Below are 14,039 nucleotides of genomic sequence, written 5' to 3'. Positions count from 1 at the left end.
TAATGAGAGCACTCAGCATTTGGTCCCCTACATGCACGTGTAACACCCCTAACCCGTAACCGTCGCCGGAATAGGTTAACAGGCATTACCAGACTTACAATAACATTCAGAACAATCATTATCAAATAATCGTATCATTATTGTAAATGTCATTCATTCACTTTCAATAAGAACTTATATCGAGCATACAAAGCCTAACTCATGCATTCGAGACCAATCTGATAACATATAAAATTTTTGGAAACTTAGAAAATTTTCAACTTTTAAAAGGTCACACGCCCGTGTGAATAGGCCATGTGCCTCACACGACCTTAGACACGCTTGTGTGTCTAAGCTGTGGCAAAACAGGGCATACATACTGACTTATCCACATGGCTACAAGACACACTTGTGCTCCAGGCCGTGTGAAAATTGAGGATGCTACTGACTTGGCCACACGGCCGACCACACGCCTGTGTGCCAGCCCATGTGCCACACACGACCTGTAGACACTCCCGTGTGTCTAGGCAGTGTCAAAATTGGAGGGTATACTGACTTAAATTCGTAGGGTGCCCCAGGGGACACACGGCCATGTAACATGACCATGTGTTGTATATGGCTGAGACACACGTTCGTGTCTCTACTCATGTGGACAAAAATAGGCCATTTGAATAGCCAACTTGCCACCCCAATTGGGTTAAAACTACAAACGCCAAACTAAGCATATTTGCATACTAATTTCAGCCAATCTCAATACCAAAACATACTTTATTCATAACTTAACATAATTAACAAATTCCAATCTCAATTCATCAATCAATTCATACCAAAACTTAACAAAAATCATACCTAAACGTATAATCAATAAATCATGTAATCTCATACTTAAAACTTACCAAAATTCTCATCATTTACCATTTCTTTTAGCCAACCAAAAATATACCACAATTGCACATTATCATCTCATATCATATACCATTATCAAATTTTAAGTTCAAACACAAACTAGCCATATCACATGGCTAAATATATATACATCACAAAACATAATCCCACAACTTCTAGCTTATACATGCCATACTTTAATATATACATTTTCAAAGTACCAAAGTAAGGTTCGATAGTGTGGTGATGATCCTTGACTATCCCTGAGCTCACAGTAGCTTTCATATCTATAAACCAAAGCAAACACACACAAAGTAAGCTTTCAAAAGCTTAGTAAGCCATATACAAATAAACATATCATTCAAAGCAAATAAGTATCATCAAATCATTTATACTTTGTATACCAATGTTAACACAAATATCATATTCAATTACTTACCTTCCATTCTCAAATAGGTTATACAAAGTAAACATACTTGAATCTGATATGATTTTACAAAGTTGTCCATTTCCTCGGAATGCCCGTTTGAACCGTTTGAAAACATAAAGATACACAGATAGATCAGAAAATAAATACAATGCCAATGTCCCAGACGTGGTCTTACATGTAATCAAACATCGATGCCACTGTCCCAGACAGAGTCTTACACGAAATCATATACGAAGCCAATGTCCCAAACATGGTCTTATACGTAAAACAGAAGTCGATGCCAGACGTGGTCTTACATGCAAAACAGATATCGAAAATCCTATGTCATGACGTATGTATCCTACCTATTCCTAAGGTTCGTATGAGGCTTTTCAAACGTCAGAACTTTGTCGATACTTTCTTTGATAGCATATATTTAGCTCGGACATTCGTTCATCACAATTTCATGTCAAATGAATAATAATAGTTCAATTTAAACAAGCTTATTTGTATATCGACTTACCTCATACGGATTCGGATGAATTGAATCGGCTATTCGACGACTTTCGACTTTCTCTGATCTAAATCTGTATTCTTTAATTCTCGATCTAATTCAATTCAAAATTAACCATTTAAATCAAAAATTCACTCAAAACAATCTACAAACACACATTTAGGGAAATTTCCAAATTAGCCCTCACATTTTTACATTTTGACACTTTAGTCCCTAATTCACAAAATCACAAAATACACATAATTTGCATATACTCATTCTTGGCTGAATATTCATAGCTCTCATACAAGTGCAAACATTTCATTTATTTCATATTTTAGTCCCTCAAAATAACATTTTTACAATTTAGCTCAAATTACTCAAAATTATCAAAAATCCATGGACAAAACATAAAAACCCAACATCAAACTTTCATATTTCATCAATTAACAACATATAGCTCATGAATTCATCCATTGCACATTTCAAAATAATTAACAAAATTAGAAATTAAGGCATGGGTTTGATAATATACGAAGCAACAATTGCAAAAACGTAGAAATTATCAAAAACTGAACAATACGGACCTTTTGTGACAACCCGAATTAGGGCCTAATCAGAATAGTGGTTTTGTGACCACAAATCTGAGATAGAAATAATTTTTTTATAATTATTTTGGGGTTTATGATATGATTGCATGATTGTGTGAAAATTTCGTGATGAAATTCTATGCCTAAAGTGCTTAAATTGAAAGTAGGGACTAAATCGAATAAGTTGCAAAATTTGCATCCCGGAAGTTTTTAGTATGAAATTGCTTTGGAATATTAATTAGGAGGTCTTAAATAGCAATTTGACCAATTTTAAGTTCATGGACAAAATTAGGACATGGAAGGAATTTTGAAAGTTTAGTAAGGAGGGCATTTTGGTCATTTGGATATTAAATGAAATAAAATGGGAAAAATAACACAAAATTGATCATCATCCTCCTTAGTTGCTGCCGAATTCTCCTCTCTCCATAGCTAGGGTTTCTTCAACTTTCAAGCTCCATAGTAAGTGATTCCAAGCCCCGCTTTTAATGTTCTTTACGTTTTGGAATCCGGAAGCTCGATTAAGCTTATGCTAATAATAATTTAACCTAGGGTTCATATTTGGAAAAATACCCATAGGTGAAATTTGTGTATTTTGATGTTTTATGATAGAATATGAGGTTTTAAATTATGTTAAATAACTTGTGCTACTCGGTTTTAAGTGAAAACGAGTAAAAGCAAGATAATCGGTAAAAATACCTATTGTTCATAACTATATGTTAGAGTGAGAATTTGATGTTGTCGTAGAAGAGAAAAATGTTCAGCATATCATAAAACGTAAGAATAAGGGCTGAAATTAAATTCCCGAGCCTAGGGGCAAAATTGTAATTTTGTAAAAGTTAGGGGCAAAAATGTAATTTTTCCATGATGAGATTTTTGGATTGAAATAAATAGTATGAGTATTAAATGAGCTAAATGTGTTATTATAGATCAAGAAAGGCGTGGAATTGACCTCGAACGGGGGAAGGAAAAAGTTTTGGACTAAATTGCAAAATTTCCACATTTTGCACCAAGGTAAGTTTGTATGTAAATATTACAATAATTTCATGTACATTCTTATATTTCAGCCTATTATATAAATATACTAGCTGATGTTAAAATATAAATCGACTATTGGAAGAATGGAAATAGACATAGAGAGAGAGATCCTGGTTGAACATTCGGAGAGATTGAATAAAATAGAGGGAGCGTAGCTAGGTCACATGTATGATGCTGAGTGCACATCATGTGTACAAGAAAGCTACGAGACACCATGTAGTAGCTAGGTCACATGTGTGATACGGGATGTATCCCATGTAGACAAGAGAGCTACGTGAAAGATAAATGTAGCTGGGTCGCATGCGTGATTCCAAGTGACGGACACCATGTAGACAAGAGAGCTACGAGAAAAATCAGCTAGGTCGCATGAGTGGTACTAAGTGTTCACCATGTGTACAAGAGAGCCGAACTAAATGAAGTATGATGGTGGGGCTGTGTGCTGAAACCATTAAATATCGAGGATTGATCCGAATTGTTCAACGGGATGGTTTTGTGGTGACATTGTGGTTTGGACCTACACTTATGGTGAATGAAATGTGGTGAAAATGATTTGTGGTATATACATATATAAGATAAAATAAGGTTAGCATAAAGAATGTGTGAAAGAGTGAAATTAGCATTAAAACTGTTTTGGATGGTAGTAGTGACGTGATTTTGAAAAATCACCAAAAATAGGAGGAATATAATTAGAGGTTTAATGAGATATGAAATTAAAGTGTAATGAGTCTACTTTCATATAAAAGAAACAGAGCAAGCAAAGGAATTCTATATTTTGAGATATTTACAATTGTACGTGACTTGCTCAGGATGAATATGTGATCCCCTGTTCCAACTTTGAAAAATCATTAAAAATTGTACAAAGCAAATTAAGAAATATAGTTTACATGCCTAAATTCCTTATTGAGACTAGTTTTAAATGAAACAGACTTCAGGGTTGTTTGAATTGTGTACTGAGAGAAATTCATTTCGTAGTGAATAGAGGTTAGATCAGTCGAGCTGTGTAACAGGGGAAACTTTAACTAATAAAATGTACTAATCGGCTAAACCAAAAATTATAGAAAAAAATTAGCAAGAATCTTTATGAGTCTAGATTCAGGGAAATTTTACGGATTTGAATTTCGAGTTTTGTAACTCGAGTTATGATTTATTTAGTGAATACGATGCAGCAGAGACAGCTTAATCAAAGTGGAATGAATAGTGAAGTTAAAGTAGATATACCTGAATTGTTGAGTAAACATATTAGATTCTTTAATTATTATTTACATACTTACTTACTAAGCTATAAGCTTACTTTGTTTTCTCTCTTTTGTCTTATAGTGTCCTCCAGCTTGCTCGGGAGTTAAGGATCGTGAAGATCTACCCGCACTATCAATACTTTAGGGTATTTGAACTAAACGTTTTGAATTATGGCATGTATAGTAGGCTTAATTATTCATTACGTGTCATAACCGCCTAGGTTTAAAATATATTGGTTACAATGCTCGACTGGTACTTTGTACAAGCCATTAAAGTTGGCTAATATTGTTCAAGACATATGTTATACGATGCACTATCAAATTGGATGACATATTTACATCTCGATTATGTTTAATGGTATGTGTTATGTTCTGTAATACCTTGTACCCTGTTCCGGCGACGGTAACGGGTAAGGGGTGTTACACCTTTAATCAAGCTAGGTGTTGGCCGAATGCTTCAAACACATAAAACCTATACTTTTCTCTTCAATTTCGGCAAAGATGAAAAAAAAATGACTTAATTTATGCTTTTGTTTTATTATAAAACATATCATTAACTAGTTTCCAAATTTACCCTTTGTTATAAAATTATTCATCCACCTAACACATGCCCTTTTATGTCATTTAATTCCTTCAATGGTTAAATAACCTCATAAGGACCTCACAATCATAAAGACAAATCAATTAAGTACTTTTAACAAATAGCATACAACTTTTACATTTTACGCGATTAGGTCTTTTTTCAAAATTAAATACACAAACGATCAAATTTTCAGATGAAACTTTCACACATGCTAATTCACACATCATAAACACAAAAAATTATATTTAAATATTTTTTTCTGACTCAGATATGTGGTCCCGAAACCACTATTATGACTAGGGTCTAACCGGACTATTACATGTAATGGAGAATATTCACCTTAAAATTAAGGCAAAAGTAATCATTGGCTGATGGATTTTACCCTAGAAGAAAACCCATGTAACACCCGATTTTGGGTTTGGTCGGAACAGTGGTTTGAGGACTACAAATCTGATGCAGAAAAAATTATTTTTATTATATTTTTATGGTTTACAATTTTATGGAATGATTTCCTGAAAATTTTATTCAAAATTTTTGACATTTGGGCACTCAATTTGGTCAAAAGGACTAAATTGTAAAAAGTGAAAAAGTTGAGTTCTACATGCTAGAGATGTCTAATTGCTATGAAATTTTAAATTGGAGTTCCTTAAATGGTAACTAGACCATTGGTTACGCTGATGGAAAAAAATGGACATTGTTAGGTATGTTTCTAAAGTTTTTCATTAAGGACATTTTAGTAATTTGGTAATTAAATGAATTAAAAAGCCAAATTAAAAACCAATTTTTGTCCATCTTCCTCATACGGTCGAATTTTACAAGAAGAAACCATGGCTAGGGTTTTTCAAGCTTCCAAGCTCGATTGTAAGTCCGTTCTAACCTCGTTTTTAATGATTTTTATGTTTTTGAATTCCTTGTAACATGATCTATCTATTTCTACCACTAATTTAAGGCATAATCAAAGTCTAAATTTTTACCTATGATGGGTATTTGTGTATTTTTTATGTTTAATGGTAGAAAATACATGTTAGTTGTTTGATAAACGACTTTTGCTAAGTGATTTTCGATGAAAATGCATAAACAAGACTTATTTGTAAAAAGTTGTAAAATGGGTGTTAAAATGCAAATAAAAGAAAATTGTGGGCTGGTATATGCATGTATAAGGTTCGGCTAGGCATGGGTGTTGAAGAAATTGAGTACATTTCATTTTACAAGCCTATGGACTAAATTGTAAAAATGTTTAAACTTTAGGGGCAAAAACATAATTTTTACCATAATGTGATTTTGGGCTGATTTGAATAGTATAATGATTAAATAAGTTAAATGTAATATTATAGATCAAGAAAAATGAGGTTCGGAATTAGAACGGGAAAAAACGAGTATTTGACGGTTAGGTCCTATTCGCCATTTTTATGCTGAGGTAAGTTCGTATGTTTAATAAGTATTAAATTATATATGTATAAATGCCTAATTGATATAATTGTGGTAAATGCTATATTATTGAAATAAAATGTGAATGCTATTAAGTACGATACTACGTAAATGACTGACAGAGATTTGATACAGCAAAAGTCTCGATTGAACCTTAGGAATAGATAGGATACAAATGTCATGACATTAGGGTTTTTGAGATTACATGTAAGACCATATCTGGGATATGGCATCGATATGAGACTTCGTGTAAGACCATAGCTAGGCTATTGGCATAGATACTAGATTACATGTAAGACCATATCTGGGATATGGCATTAGTATGGTACCGTGTGTATGAGATTCCCGAGTATCCTTTAGTATTCCAAGTGGTTCAATAGAAAATTCAACGGGTACGCCAAATAAGAGAAAAAGTATGTAATTATTACGAATTGGTACAGGTATGTACGTAAAGACTATATGCATTGACTTCATGAAATTGTGAGTTCATGATTTCCACAAGAATGATTTTGTGAAAACCTTGTGACTTTTGGCCTATACTTGTGACGTATGAAATTCATGATAAATTTGGTTGAGGATCATGTGATTGGCTTCAGGGCCAAATTGAGTTATGATATAGCATGTTTTGTTCACACAAATTGTGATTTATCAGATATGAGAAAAAGGAATGATTGGCATAATTGCCTATTAAAATGACTATGGAAGTATGGGAAGATATGTGTTTAACAATTGAAAGATGTTAAAATATATGCTTGAAAAGTGAATACTCATAATTAATGTGTATGTTTATTATGAGGTTTGAAATAATTGGTTGATTGTGGTAATCGATTATAATAGAGAGATTACAGTTGTTAGGCTAAAGTCAAGACATGTTAAATTATGCTCGCTAATTGATATAGTAAACAATGTGACTGAATAATTTATAACTATGAGGTTTATAAAAATTTATACTATATGTTTTGTGTTTATATTGTAGACTTGGTAAATGATTGGTAAAAGTTACGTATTATGTTCATACGGACTTACTAAGCTATATAGCTTACCCCCTTCCTTTCTCATGTTTTATAATGCCGTGAAGCTAGCTCGAGTTGGAGATCGCCAGAGATTCTATCACACTATCAAGTTATCATTTTAGGTATTGATAAATTCAAGTATTTTGAGTTATGGCATGTATAGGGACTTGGTCATTTTGTTATATGCGTCATATGATTTTAGCCAATGTAATGGCTTGTAATCGTCAAATGCTTGTTTTGCTATTTGGCCATGTAAGTTGGCTTATATTGGCAACATGGTTGTAAGCCTAATTATATTCATATATGTGTCAATGTCTATGGTGATATGATCATGGTATGCTTGGTGAATGTGAAAAATTTGGAAAGGTGATTTATGGCATGATTGTGTAATATTTGGAATTGTGACCTATTGATGAGATGAAGAATTTGAGTATAATTTGGTAACTAGATAGTAATTGAATGAAGCCTAATGAATGTAAGATTTGTATGTTTGATTTAGGGCTTAATAAATTTAGTGAATATGTTAGATAAAGATATAAAGTTGATATGCTTTAACCATGAATGTGGATGTTTTGCTTGCCTAAGTATGTATTGTTTTGTGCCTTTGAATTGGGGTCAGTGTATGTGTAAATAAGGGTGGCAAATGGCTTGGTAAATAGCCTTATTATTGTCCACATGAGTAGACACACGGGCGTGTGTCTAGGTCATGTGTGATATACGGTCAGCCCCATGGGCGTGTGATCCGACTGTGTGTCCCCTGCACATAAATTGTTGCAAAATAGAATGCTTAGTATCGAGCACACGGGTATGAGACACGACCGTGTGTCTCAGCCATATAAAGGACACGACCTTAAGACACGGTCGTGTGTCTTGGCCGTGTGACTTCAATTTGTTCTTGGGTGACAAATAGAGAGTTACATGTGTTAGGGACATGGGTGTGTGTGACCACACGACCTACCTACACAGGCATGTCCCAAGCCACACGAGCGTGTGACCCCTGTTTTAGCAAAAAAAATTTTAAGTTTTGTAAAATTTCCTTGAGTTCCTTTTTAGTCTTGAACCACTCCTAAAGCATGTTTTGGGCCTCGTAGGCTCGTATTAGGGACTTTGGGATTAAATGCAGAAAGTTTTAATTTGATGCCAAATTTATGGCTCGAAAATGTATGTTTGCTTGTGTTTAAGTTCAGTAATACCTCGTACCCTATTCCGGCGTCGAATATGGGTAAGGGGTGTTAAAGCCCAAGTATAAAAGGCAATAAAAATGGGGAGAAAAAGAGAGAGAGAAAAAAAATACTATTTTTCTAAGCTTAGAAAGAGGTCTCATGATGGCAAGAAAGGTAAGTTAAGCTGACTGTGAACTTTGGTGAAGACGAGCAACAACACGCCAAGTTAGGGGGATTGTAGTTTTGAAACCCAGATTTCTTCCTCAACATTTTGTTTTAATTCTTTTATTCTAAACTAATATTTTGGGATATTAATGATATGAAAACAACTTGTATTTGTGTAGCCCAACCATGAGATAACTTAACACAGCTGGGGTTTACTTTGGATAATGTTTTAACTTTGATTAATGTTTATGGCTTAATATGGTTCATATTATTGCTTTACCTAATGGTTGTTCTTATTTAAATGCCTAAGTGAGTGTTGATGAATGCTCAATAAGTCTTAAGGTAAATTGACACCAACAGGATTAGGTTATCTGGACTAAAATTGGGTAATATAAGTGAGTGTTGAGTGAAATACTCTTGTAAACTCTAGACATAGAGCCTTACCTTATACGATTTAGAGGGATGGGCTTTAGTAGTAGTTTCTCATCCCGAACCTATAGACATACAAAGCCTTAGCAGTGAGTAACCCTAGGTCTTGCTTTCGACAGATGTAAACCACATTGGTACCTAATCGAACTATAAGTTCGCCGTAGTTTTGCCATAGCATTGTTCACGGGTTAGAATAGATCCCTTAGTAATCCCGACCTTTATGACCAATATTCCAACGTTGCTAAAGTCCTTAGTACTCTTGTTTGATTTGTTGCAATGGTAATCTTTGCTAGTATACTTCATTACTCTCACTTCTAAAGTGTTAATCCCATTTTAATTTCATTAAACATCATTCGCTAAATTTATCTTTTTTGCTCAATTGTGATAACTTAGACAAAGAGCACTCATTCAATCCTCGTGGGAATGATTCTCACTCATCACTTTATTACTTGATTTAATGTGTACACTTGCACAATTCACACATCATATTCACATGCGACAAGTTTTTGACGCCGTTGCCAGGGATTGGCGATTGGTAACTTTAGTTTTTGTTATTGCAAGTTTTATAGTTTTAGTTGCTAATTTGTTTGTTTCATGATCTCAACATGTCTGTTACTAGTTGTATGCGTAGAGGCACTCCTGCTAAAGGACTCTATCCCTTAGATCCAGAAATTGAAAGGACCTTGCTAAGAAGGAGAATAGAACAAAGAGTAATGAATCAATACGGTAATAATCCACTTTCTATGAATGTAACACCCCTAACCCATATCCATCACCGGAACAAGGTTACAGAGCATTATTAGAAATTTCACTTCAAATGAATATAATTTTAAACATTTCAAATCATATCAATAATTGTATTAAAACCAATCCAAATCATACATATTGTCCCTTATACGAGCCCTTTAGGCTCTAAAAATATATTAGAAACAAGTCGGGACTAAATTGGAAACTCATAGAATTTGTCAGAAAACAATAAAAATTTTCAAAACTGCAGGGGTCATACGACCATATGGCCAGGCTGTGTGGGCATTCGAAATAGGGACACACAGTCGTGTCCCAGCCCGTATCCGTGCTCATGTAACTCACTGACTTGGGTCACAGGGACAACCTACACGCCCGTGTGCCAGGCCGTGTGCTAGGCCATGTAAAAGCTTGACTTGCAACCCTTTGAAAGCTACACACGGCTGACACATATGCCCGTGTCTCTATCTGTATGGAGGAAAAATAGGCCATTTTCAAGCCATTTTTCTCACCCATTTAAACATATACCTACAATCACTTTTTCTCAACATACCAGCCATCAAAAGGCACCAAAATCATGCATAATCAAACTATCTAATTATGGTATAGAATCATACAACCAATATGCCCAAAGGCACCCCAAATGGAAACATTTAACATGTATAATCATATACTAAAATTGGCCAAATAATACACCAACTTCTAACTAAGTTTGTATCAACACAAACCATTATATATTTACCAAAACACACTAAAATAGTGCCAAATATGCCATTCAAAAACTAGCACCAAATAACCACATAAATATCATCCAAAATAAAAGTATTAAAACACCACATTGAAACTATCACAAGACCATTTACAATATGCATTTTTAAACTATCATTCCATCTTCCATCATTCAACATAACAAGCCACATATCAACCATTTTAAGGCCATTTATATACATGCCAAAACAAATTCCATTACACCACAAAAATGCCATAACACAAGCCAAACCAAATGGCTATTTCAACAACTAAAATTCTTATACATGCCATTATAACCAAACTTAAAACATCCAAAAGTACCGATATAGCCGATGGATAGTGTGATATAACTCCGACAAGTTTCCAACCAGAACGAGCTTCTGATTCACTATAAAACATGGAAAATAATACAGAGTAAGCATAAATGCTTAGTAAGTTCGTATAATATAAAACACAACTTACCATTTAATTGCATAATAGGTAAGTTAACATGGCATAATCCAACCACAATTTGGCCAAAGCTTAAGCATGTCCACAAAACATGTTAGCCATTTACACATATAACAAAGACATCATAATCATGGATAAGCACAACATTTAATCATGTATCATATACATATATCATCCATCTCAACTCTCAATATACCAAGTATTACCATTTCAATGAAATTCACATATGTCCATGTATTAGTTCATATCGAACTCATATTGTCTTCTTTCCAAATCATGCCCGTTGAACCATTTAGAATACCGTTGTATACCTGGGATAGCTCACACATAGTGTGCTAACTCATATACTGTAATCCTTCAAATCTTGTACATGTATGCTCACACGAACTGTGAATCAGAATGCTCACACGAAATGCCACTGCAAAATATTTTGGAAATCGAGTTGTTCGATGTTTAGGGGTTAGACTTTATGGGTCTATTTCCACCCTTGTTCGATAATTTATACATACTTGTAGCAGTAGATTATGTCTCTAAATAGGTAGAAGCCATAGCTCTACCTACCAATGATGCCAGGTCAATGATGAAATTCTTGCACAAGAACATCTTCACGAGATTCGATACACCTTGAACCATCATTAGTGATGAGGGATCTCACTTCGATTGCAAGCTAATTGCCAACTCTTGCAAAGGTACAGAGTAAACCAAAAAATTGCCACGACATATCATCCGTAAACGAACGGGCAAGCTAAAATTTCCAACAGGGAAATTAACCAAATTTTGGAGAAAGTTGTTAATCCAAATAATAAGGATTGGTCCTTAAGACTGGACAAAGCTTCATGGGCATATCGCACTGCTTACAAAACCCTGTTAGGAATGTCACCATTCAGACTCGCTTACAGAAAACCATGCCATTTGCCGGTTGAGTTAGCATAGGACATACTGGGCTGTAAAGCAATTGAACATGGATTAGAAAGCTGCTGGGAATAGAAGATTGCTTGAATTAAATGAAATGGAAGATTTCAGGGCACAAGCATACGAGAATGCTAAACTTTATAAGAAGAAGACCAAGCACTGACATGATAATAGAATTATGCCATGCCAATTTGAACAAGGATGATAGGTTGTTATTCAACTCAATGTTGAAAATATTCCCTGGCAAATTGAAATCTTACTGGTTAGGTCTCTTTGAAGTAGCCAAATTATACCCTCATGGTGCAGTGGACTTCAAGGATATGCAGACGAGGGTCACATTTAAATTCATTGGACAATGTTTAAAGCACTACTAAGGTGCTCATGTAAATCGAGACAAATAGTCCATTGACCTTAGAGATGTTTAAGCTCAACATCTATTTCCTATCTTTATTTTCTTTATTTGTTTTACTTTAATTTTGTTTTTACGGTTTCCATTTTCAATTACTTGATGTTATTTTCAATTTTAATATTTTTTTAGTGTACGAATTTTGCATGAATTACAGAGAAAATGTGGGTTGAAAAAAGAGAAAAAATCCAAGGAAAATATTTTTGACAACTGAACCCTATCCTAATTAGGAAGCCCATGAAGAAAGTGCCAAAAATTTTTAGGGCCAAGTCATTCTAAGGTTCCCTCTAAAACCCTTTTTACTTTTCCCTCTTCCCTATTTTTCACACTACTTACCCTATAAGTCTCTACAAACCATCCAACCCATTACCCCCATTTACGTCTTTGCAATTGCCAACACTCTTTCATTTACCCGCAGTTACACAATGTTTCCCTTTTCATCTTTCTTAACCTCCCTTGCATCCTTTCTTGAACCCTAAACTTCCTCCCATTAACTTCTATTGAGTAGTTTCGCAAACCATTTTCATGTTTAGTCTATAGAAAACTCACAAGGATCCTTTAAGACTAATCAACGGTAAGAGTCAAAATAGCTTCTAAGGGTGCCGAATCTTCTCAAGTAGGTGCCACCTAACCGAAAATTTCTTCAACAATGCTGCTGCATCGAAATATGAAAACAACATTTCCAAGAGATCATTTTTCTTTGAGAAAGGCTTTTTTTTTAAGGATGAGCCACACATGGGTTATGACAAGTCGATACATCTATTGCGAAAATGCACAATTGGCAAATCTTTTACTTATACCTGGACGATGTCTTGGGAAAAGTTGTTCAAGAATTCTATGCACATATAACGTCCCTTGACAACCTCTTCATTTATGTTCAAGGAATATTAGTCCCATTTGATGAAGATAGAATCAATGCCCAATTTAGGATGACAGATGTTCAAGATGAGCATACCTCGTTCACTGAAAACATCAATGCTGAAGGCTTAAGTTAGGTGTTAAAGGACTTGTTTGTTGGAGGAACTTGATAAGTGCTAAAAGTAACATGTTTTAACCATATTCTTAATGCAATTTTAGATGATTATTCGAGTTAAAATGGTGAATTTTATGCTCCTAATCCTTTAAATTCATGTTTCTATACTTATGAGAGAATATAGGAGCAAAATGAGTGAAAAAGAAGAAAAAATTAAACAATTGGAGCAGATTTTAGAAGCCACACGAGCTTGGCCTCCCCACAAGGGCTAGACACACAACCATGTGAGCCACACAGGCTGCCACACAAGCATGCCCCAAACTGTGTGGATTTCATGATTCGTACTCCAAATACACGAAAAAACATAATTTTAAGGTTTTTCGAGCATTCTATGACC

This window comes from Gossypium arboreum, chromosome 3 (genome assembly GCF_025698485.1).
Source record: "Gossypium arboreum isolate Shixiya-1 chromosome 3, ASM2569848v2, whole genome shotgun sequence".
Lineage (NCBI taxonomy): Eukaryota > Viridiplantae > Streptophyta > Magnoliopsida > Malvales > Malvaceae > Gossypium > Gossypium arboreum.
This window is presented reverse-complemented; position numbering follows the sequence as displayed.